This window comes from Ceratotherium simum, chromosome 23 (assembly GCF_057802395.1).
Source record: "Ceratotherium simum simum isolate JZ-2026a chromosome 23, ASM5780239v1, whole genome shotgun sequence".
NCBI lineage: Eukaryota > Metazoa > Chordata > Mammalia > Perissodactyla > Rhinocerotidae > Ceratotherium > Ceratotherium simum.
The window spans coordinates 15,311,230-15,321,296 of NC_141922.1; positions in this window are offsets into that span (position 1 = coordinate 15,311,230).

Genomic DNA, 10,067 nt, shown 5'->3' on the forward strand with positions numbered 1-10,067 from the left:
TTATTTACAGTACGCTTATTATTGTATATTAGTAAATTAAATATTTACTTATAAGGAGTTTTATAGATTTATTAGCAGCCTCAGTTCTTCATTCCACTTTCCTTAGGTTCTTGAAATTAAGTTAACCTAGCTCCTTGCCAATTCATCTTCTTTGTAGGTTTTCGAGATCTAACTGGTGCATTTTGAAGGACATACTTTTTATCAGAAATATCACTAGGCACTTTATGCTCTTTAATCCTCATGTCTATTTAGAGTCTAGACAAATGCTGATTACTGTAGTAAACATGTGTGCTAAATTACGTCTTATTTTCAACCTTTTACAGAAAAGAAATCTAAAGTCTGGAGAACTTGGAGAGATATTAATAGAATGTAATCTATATTAGTTTCCTCTTGCTGCTGGAGCGGATTATGAAAAATTTAGTCACTTAAACAACACAATATCATTATCTTATAGTTCTGGATGTCAGAGGTCTGAAATGGGTCTCTCTGGGCTCCATTCCTTCTTGAGGCAGTAAGGGACAATCTGTTTCCCTGCATTTTCCTGCTTCTAGAAGCTGCTTGCATTCCTTAGCTTGGGGCCCTTTTCCATCTTCAAGGCTGGCAATCACATCACTCCAACCTCTCCTTTTGTTGTCACATCTTCTGTTTTCTACTCTAACATTCTTGCCTCCCTCTCAATTAGAAGGTCCCTTGTGATTACACTGGGTCCACTTGGATAATTCAGGATAATCTCCTCATCTCAGGATCCTTGATTTAATCACATCTGTAAAGTCCCTTTTGTCATGCAAATTAACGTTCACAGGACCTGGGGATTAGGATCTAGGCATCTTTGGGAGCCGTGGTTCTGCCGACCAGGCAAACACAGATTTGTCTAAAGGTAATACCTAGGAAACTTCTATTTTACATTCATTTATTCATTCAATATTTTTTCATTCACACCTGCTATTTGCAAGACTATGTTCTAAGCCCTGAGGATATAATGTTGAACAAGATAGTCACAACCTCTGCAGCTCAAATATTTCCTGGGCTGGCTGATAGTCCCTCACCTCTCCACCTCCCCCAAGGTATTAATCCATTAAAATTCATTGAGTCTGTTAAATGGATACATCATGCTGGGTGGAAAGGGGGAGGAAAAAAATACAAATTAAGATCTGTGGTCTCAAGGATTGTTCAATCTAGATAGAAAGATGAAATGCATACAAAAGAAGATGAAGGCAAACAGAGGGAAAAGGTGTAATGAATTCACCTTGAGAAAGAACTCTCTTTGTATGAAAAAAAATATCTTTGGAAGTGCTTGGAGTAGAAGAGATATAATCCAAGGTTGTTGAGGTTTGCAAGCAAAAAGGCTCAGGGAGATAGAGAGTTACTCTGCATGAATGAGGGGAAAGAATTTATTAATTTGATCCTGATAAGGAGGTGCAAACAGATAGAGGAAAAAAGTATAATGAATTCACCTCTGACGCAGAATGGGTCCAGGATTGGCGTCAGGGATATGCCTACCTTTGGGGTTAGGAGCCCCTTGTTAAGGGGAGAAAGGAAGATGAAAAGATTTGATATTATAAAGGCAAAATGAAGATAACTTTTAATGTAATCAATTTCTTCAAAGGGTAAAATCTATCCACTGGCAAACATTCGAATGAATAGAAGAATCTATTCTTCAGTGTAATTAATGTGCAAAATGATTTTAATTATCAGCATTTACAAAGCCTAGTCTATCTGCAATGCATGTCACAATCATGCTACTAGCCTCCCTTTAGCAAGTGGGATATATCAACTTTAAAAGTCCTTATATGGCTAATGGAGAAATTTGATAAAATCTCCATAGAGAGGGAGTGGAATGGTTAGGATGAAACCTTCAAGCTCTGTAGACTCAATCCACAGTAAATCCCAAGAGCTGAGCCACTTCCTATTAAATATAGGCATGTTCCATGTGGGGCTCAGAACCTGCTCCTTTTTTTTTTTGTGGGGAAGATCAGCCCTTTGCTAACATCCGATGCCGATCCTTCTCCTTTTTGCCGAGGAAGATCGGCCCTGAGCTAACATCCGTGCCCATCTTCCTCCACTTTATATGAGATGCCGCCACAGCACGGCACGACAAGCCATGCGACAGTGCGAGCCCGGCTCCGAACCGCGAACCCCGGGCCGCTGAGGCAGAGCACGCACACTTAACCGCTTGCGCCACCAGGCCGGCCCCATCAGAACCTGCTTCTGACTGCAGGCAGGAGTATTTGCTCATTTCTCTTTCTGAGGACTTGGAAACTTCCAGAAGTTAATGATGGGCTTGACAACCAACACCCAGGTGGGGAGTAAGAGCAGCTCTGTCCAGCCAGCTGTTTAGAATACATGACGCCAAGCATCCAGATGTTTGGAGACATCTGCTATTTGGGTGAATCTTCTCCCCTCTACCTAGCTATCTGAGAAAGATCAGTCTAGCAGTGGGATATCTGTCTACCTTAGGGGATCCTGCGCTTGGCATCTGGCCTGCAGGCAGGCGACGTGCAGTAAAAGGGTGTTTGTCCTTCCTCCTTGTTGGAGAGACGCTTGCTCACTGACCCCTTTCTACGGCAGACAGCTCAGGCTCGCTTCTGGGCTTACACACATGATGCTTCTATGGGGAAAGCCTTCAAATCTGGTGTTACACTCACGCAACCTATCCTTAGACTTTTGCATTTCCTAAATTCCAGAAGCTTTCTACTCCCCAGGAAGCTACTCTACTCTGGCCTTGCCTTACTAATGTTTCTCTTTTCTGAACTTTCCTAATACCCACTTTTGTGCTTGATTTTATACTATCACATATCATTTATTGATATCTTCCATGCACTTCCTTAACATTTCTTGCCACATGTGGTTTCCATTAACTCATACTTGCCATTCAGAAATGTCTTGTATTACGGGTTTCTGACATTGTATCTGGGAAGACAACAAATGCTGTGACCCGAGCACCTTGGTTAGCACCACAGTATTTTGGGGGTAAGGTTGTCAAATGACAACCTAATTATAGCCCTAGAGGCATTCCCAACAATTTCAGTCTCATATGTAGCGTGTTTTATTTTCTACCTTGGGCCCAGTTGCTCCTATTTAAGACAGCAATAAAAGCGTTAAAATAGAAGAGACATTGGCTTAATGCCATGTCTCCAGTGTAGACACTGAAGCAGTGTTTGTTGTATTAATCAACTAATAGAAAATATATTGATTTATTTATCTTCACTTAAAAGTAAACATACATTATTATTAGTTTTATTTACTAACATAAATTTTCATACCAGTCAAAGCTAAAAAGACATAGGATGTCTTACCTGGGGCAGGGGTGGGGTGAGTAAGTGACATCCTCCTAACCCTTTTACCATTATTCCTTACAGGAAATTTTGCTTTGATTTAGTTGGATTTGCTTTATATGTGCATTTTCAGTTATATATGCAACTTATAAATTAGTCTTAATTCTCATCAGTAGTTTTATCATTTATCTCTACATTAGTCTGTCTCTCCAAGGGGCTGTAAAGGTACTAGATAGTCTTTCTTTCTACTTTTTATCATCAGTCACAGTGGCTCTTAAACTCTCCTGAACATTGACTTGTTAAAATGCAAATTCCTGGCCCTTATCCTAGAGTGCCCAGGAATCTGGAACTTATAATAATTTAAATGATTGTAATAAGGTGGTCTCAGGAGAAACACCATCCTATGGCTTGGCATCTAGTCCCCTCTGGATTGTGGTAGGAATCAGTACTTATTGTTTGCTCCTTTCTCTTTTTATCATCCATTTTATCATCCAAAGATAATTTTCAAAAAAGATAAAATAAGGATTGTCCTACTGACATAAATATGAACATGTGTTAAAGATTTGATTTAATTCATTAATGAGGAAACTGGTGACATGTTACAAGTTCAAGGGAGAACCAAAAACAGATACATTTATAGATCAGGAATATAGAAATAAGTGGACAAATGGAAGTAAAACTGGCCTTTTCCACGATGGGGGAGGGAAGTCAATCAAACTTCCACTGGACAGAATTTTACAAGAATTATATGCATAACTATTAGTTTACAGAGCTGTAAAATGGCTCTAAGACAATGAAAGACTAGAATCACGTAATCTGGAGGGGTGTGATTCAAACAATGCACATTTTTACATTGAAGCACAATATTTTCCTATTCATGCTGGAGAGGAATCTAAGATGAGAGCATGGACTGAATTGAAAGGCATGGAGGCAGAGAGAATAGAATGTGGAAGCAAAGGCAAACCACTTCATGAGGTTGGAACTTTTAGGAGGTCAGTGGTGCAGCGAAGAGGTGGTGGAGAGCAGGGAAGGAAAGGAGAAGTGTGAAGTTAAGACAAGAAACAGTCATGGAAGGGAAAGGCAATGTGTGGTCCTGGACCAACTAGGATTTGGGCAGCTTTGTGGCATTGTTAGCTTTTACTCAGAGCGAAGCCAGCTCATCTCTTGGGCATTGTGCAAATGCCACTCCTGCAGCAGCATCATTCCATCATTGTTCGGATGACCAGAGGGTCATGACTTTCCCTTTTTGAAAGTTTGTGGTTTAAGTTATCTCTGTTTACAAACTTCACTCAGAGGACAGAGGTGGTACCAAGAGATTGGTTTTTGAGGAAGATAATTTAGGTCATCAAGTCCCCACTTGACATTTCAATCATTTAAGGCCCTGACTGTATCTATATCTTAATATTACCAAGGAATTATAAAGTGATCTTGTGTCCCCTCTGGGGCACAGGGCATTGCAAAAATGAAGCTGATGGAAAGAGTCACATGGGTTGACCAAATGGCATCATCAGCCTCCTCAATCTGCTACATCCCTAATGTCATTAGCTTGGAGGGGCAGCTGCTAAGTGAGAAAGGGCTGGACATTCCTTGAAACAGGTGCCTTCTTTTCCAGGACCCAAGTGAGAGCCTAAGATACTTTCCATAATGTCAGGAAGCACATCCTTAGAAAAACATGCTTGAATTGCTAAACAGGGACATTTGGTCTCAGTTCCAAATCCATTTTTACTTTGGGTTCTTCATCAGAATTTGTGACACTATTTGGCAAATCTAGACTTGAGAGATCCAGAAAGGAAAGGGGTAGTCATAAAATTAAAAGAAAAGCATATCATTAGAGGGAACAAGTTATTTTTGTATAATGAAAACTTGACCACTTCATTCTCTTTCTTCAAATACTTTTGTGGGTATTCATTTCAGTTAGGATAAAATCTAAACTCCTTGACATGGCTTGCAGAGCCCTTCATGCTATGGCATTTATATGCCTTCTATGTTCCAACTTATCACTCTCTTTCAGTTGTTGAAACCCTCCATTACTCTCTGACTGCCCATTCCCCCCACCAGACACCCTGATCTTAACACAGATTGTGGCCTCTGCTTGAAACACTCTTCCTGCCCCTTTATTGACCCTATTGACTCCTATTTAGCTTCAGCTTAGATGTCATTCCTACCAGGAAGCATTCCCTGCCTCCTCCAATCTGGTTAGGTGCAACTCCGTGTTCTTCTATCACCCTGTGTTTCTCTGATCCAAGCATTTATCACCTCATATCGAAATGTGCCTCTCTCATCAAACTGTAAACACAGAGCAGAAGGCTGGGATTTGTAGCTGTCTCATTCAACATCACACCTTCAATTATGGGAAGGTAGCAGAGCATCGTAGGAACTCAGAATATTTGTGGAATGAAGGACCAGTTGAGTGAGTGAGAAAATAAGTGGATGAATGAATGAAATATTGAGTCAATGAATGAATTATTAAGTGAGTGAATGGATATACAATCGAGGGAACTGGATATTCTTCCTGAGGTGAAAAGAATAGAAAAAAAGAACAAATAATTGTCTTAAGTATGAGAAATATTATCTTATAAAAGAGACAGTAGGTTTGTTTTGCTCCAGATGGCAGAGTTAATCCCTAAAGCTAGAAGATGCTTGGAGTGAAGTTTCCACTCAAAGAATTTTTCTAAAAATAGAGCAGCCTAACAATGGAGCAGATTGCCTCAAAGGTAGATGTGCTTGCAGAGAAAGGATGCTATAGGGGATATACGGGATGCTGTGTGGGGATAATCAGGAACTGAGGATGGGGAATTAGAGGGTTGAGTGTATCTGCCATACGGAGGAAACTAGAGGAGATAGCTGATTTAGTCATCATTCATTCATTCATTCAGTAACATTTATTGAGCACCTGTGTTCCAGGTGCTGTGGTAGACACTGGAGATTTAAAAAGTTGAATATGATTCAGTCACTGGGGCCCTGATACCAAAGCACATATTCTAGTAGAAAAGAAAGACACATAGCCAAGAGTGTGTAGAAATGGCTATGAGAGGGGTATGTACAGGACAGTATGGAGTCCAGAAAGAAGGGATCTTAACCCACCTGTGGGAGCAAAGGAAGGAGGAAGATACCAGGGGGCTTTCTATAGGAAGGGACAACCTGACTAATCCCCAAAATGTAATAACGTAGGAGCCTGGCAGGACATGCTAGTAGAGACAGTGGGGGTAGTGGTGGAAGGAAGGAGGTAAATATAGGACAAAGAGAGGAGGGAATTTCAGACAAAGGTGAAAGCTTGTAAAAACAGATTAGTCTTATATAGTGAAAAGACCAAGGCTAGAAGTAAGTGGCTGCAAAGTACATGTCAACTCACACTTCTCTGAAGAGCTGATGAGAGTCAAAGACAGAAGCCCCAAGATGCAAAGAGCTAACTTGCTTTCTCAGGGTCTGGATCTTGAGGGTTCAGTGTGCAAATGCCTTAGAGAAGAGTCCTTGTGCAGAATGGATTCCACTGAGGTCACCATAACCTTATTATGGCTCCTGTCCCATGCCCATACTCTGGGGCCACGTGATTGAGGACAGGACACGCTAGTGCCACTTGTGGAAGTAAATCTTTTTGGACAAAGGTCAAGACAGATGCATGCTGGTATTTACATCCTATGGCAGTTCAGCGGAAGGGTGAATGCCTCAGACCAGTTGCCTCTCCATGTCAGCTGTTTAATGAGAGGTCATGGGGCAGTGAAAAGCAGTCTTCAAGGTGAGCCTAATGGGAATGAAAACCTGGCGAATTATGAAAGCAGTGACTCTTTCAAAGTGTGGTCTAATAGAAGCTAACACTGCACCAGCATAAGTGACAGGCACAGTTCTAAGTGCTTGACACTCACCAGCCTCATACGAGGTGAATAGCATTATCCCCATTTTACAGATGAGGAAGCTGAAGCCCAGGGCACACAGCTGGTTTGTAGCAGAGCTATAATTCAGACTCAGACAGTCTTACTTCAAAATCTAGCTTCCTGATTGCTACTTTATTCTGTTTTTCACAAGGAGAAGAAGTGAAATCTCATGACAAACGATGCCATCTTGGATGCAATGAGTAAACTGTACCGGAACAGAAAAGGAGAGTCATTCTCAAGAAATGTGAGGGAACCAGCCCTCCCTTGTGCCACTTCCACTCATGCTCCTTGTACTGCCACCTCAGCGCCTTCTGTTAGATTCTGGAACATGCCAGGCTCTTTCTTGCTTCAGGACCACAGTTCTTGTTGTTCCTTCTGCCTGGAACATTCATCCCAAGCAATGTGTGGCTCTTTCTTATCTTTCAAATATGGCAGGAAATGTCACCTTCTCAGAAAGGACTTCCCTGAGGACCCATCAAACTCAGCTTAACTCTATCACATGGCCATTTTTATTCCTTTTGTGACACATTTCATAATCTATATTTACTTTTTAAAATAACAGTTTGTTAAGGACTGAATGTTGGTGCCCCTCCAAAATTCATATGGTGAAGCCCTAATCCCCAGTGTGATGAAATTTAGATGTGGCGTTTTGGGCAGGTAATTAGGTTTAGATGAGGTGATGAGTGTGGGGACCCTATGATGGGATTAATGTCCTTATAAGAAGATGAAAAGACACCAGAGCTCCCTGTCTCTCCATCGTGTGAGAACACTGTGAGGAGCCAGGAAGCGGACCCTCTCCTGGGAGTGAAGCTGCCAGCACCTTGATCTTGGACTTTCCAGCCTCCAGAACTGTGAGAAATACTATAGATACTATTGTTTAAGCCAACCAGTCTATAGTATTTTGTTATGGCAGCCCTAATGGACTAATAAACAATTTATCTGTATATTGTTTGTTTGCTCCTCTATATTATAAAACCCAAAAACAGGGACTACACAATTCCTTAAAGGAAGATTTCACAGCTATAATTTACCACCATTTTCCCAGCACCTAGGAAGGAAGAATGACTAGGGCCTGGGGAGTTTATTTACCTTAAGGGTATCTACTAAAAGATCCAGTTATCCAATTACCTCCTCAACTTCACAAGTAGCACACATTCTATAATGTATAAATTTTCAAATATCTGTTAATTCAAGAGGGATGGATTAGATAATCTCTCTGGAACTTTAGACATACATTCCACAGCTTTCCAAATATTAGGCCATCTGTTGCCAGACCTTCCCAATTTCAACAAATCTTACCTTCACTCTACTTCAGCCACCCTCATCATGGCCTAACTCTTGCCCTTGTTATCGTCTGTAATTTTCTTAGAGTTCTTCGGCACTAGCATTGTAGTTACTTACTTCAACTTCCAACACTTACAGGTCTCTCAAGCCCTCACTCATTCAACCATTGTCTTTTGTCCTCTTAGAAATTGCAGGTTCTTGCAAGTCCTCCCTATGAGTCAGGTCTCTTAAAATTTCAAATTTGAATCCAAACTTTCAATGCAAATTTCACTCCATGATTAATCATCTATATCAAAGGTTAACTAACTATGGCCCATGAAACAAATCTGGCCTGCACCTGTTCTTGCAAATAAAATTTTATTGGAACACAGACATGCTCATCTGTTTACATATCTTCTATGGCTGCCTTCATGTTATAATTGCAGAGTTGAGTAATTGCAGCCAAGGCTGAGTGACCCAAGAAGCCTAAAATATTTACTATCTGTTCTTTATAGAAAAAAAATTTACCAACTTCTGATCCAAATCAATGATTTCCAAAGTGAACAGTGAAAGATGATCCTTTAGTGTCAAAAAGAAAATTTTAGAAATTCTATTTCTAGTTATTTCTGTCTAAAAGAAAAATAAAAAAACAAATTGAGTTTTATTTATATTTAAGTACACATAGGCACTGATGCTCTCAGTTCATCTGGGAGACAATCACCTGTCATGGAAAATAGAGAAGAGACCCCGAGGGAAGAGGAGAAGGCCCACAATCTGAAGAGGTTCCCAGAGGCATCCTCATTCAGTCAGCCACTATCAGCATCTTGCAACATTGTATATTTTTTTGTGCCTGGTTAGGCTGATATAGATAATACATTACCTAGCAATACCTTAAGTAAACTTCAAAATGGACAAATATCTTTCAAATATTCCTGCAGAGAGTGATTGAAGACTATACTAATAATGCAAAGAACAGGCAAATAACTTGGAAGGACACAAGTGCTTCATCAGCCATATTATGAGGTATATAAAACAATAATGATATAATTATATATGACAAGAAGTCAGTGGAAAAAGCCCTAAATTATCAGGAAGATTATGTGATATGTGAAATTATATCTACTATCATTAATGTTGAAATTTGTCCTACATGTTATTTGTGCCTTGAGCAAGGATAGCATGAAGCCATTACTGTTAACAAGACACTTAAATTTCAATATCCACAACTTGAAAACAAAGTTCTAGAATTTAGGGGTAATTTTTAAATCATTCAATATTTGACCCAATACTTTACTAAATTTTACTACACTGTGTGATATTTAGCACTATTTTTGGAGTTTCTTAATAACGTAAGACAGAAGTTTCATACCACTGGTGAAACATTGTTTCTTCTAGTCACAATAAAAAGGAGTTATAGACATAAGGAGTAATAGATGGAAAATTATAGGATGATAAACTAAAATGCTTTTATTTTTCAGCAAACACTTTTAGAAAATTCCTATAAATAGCTATGGGGTGTTGGTATGTAGGCTAGGCATTTTGTGAAAGTACTGATGTTTCTGAATATCTCAGCTAATGGTATTTTTTTCTAGATTCTGTTTCATAAGTGAAACAAAGAAAATAATTTTCAGAAGGCCACTAAAATAATGATTTGGAC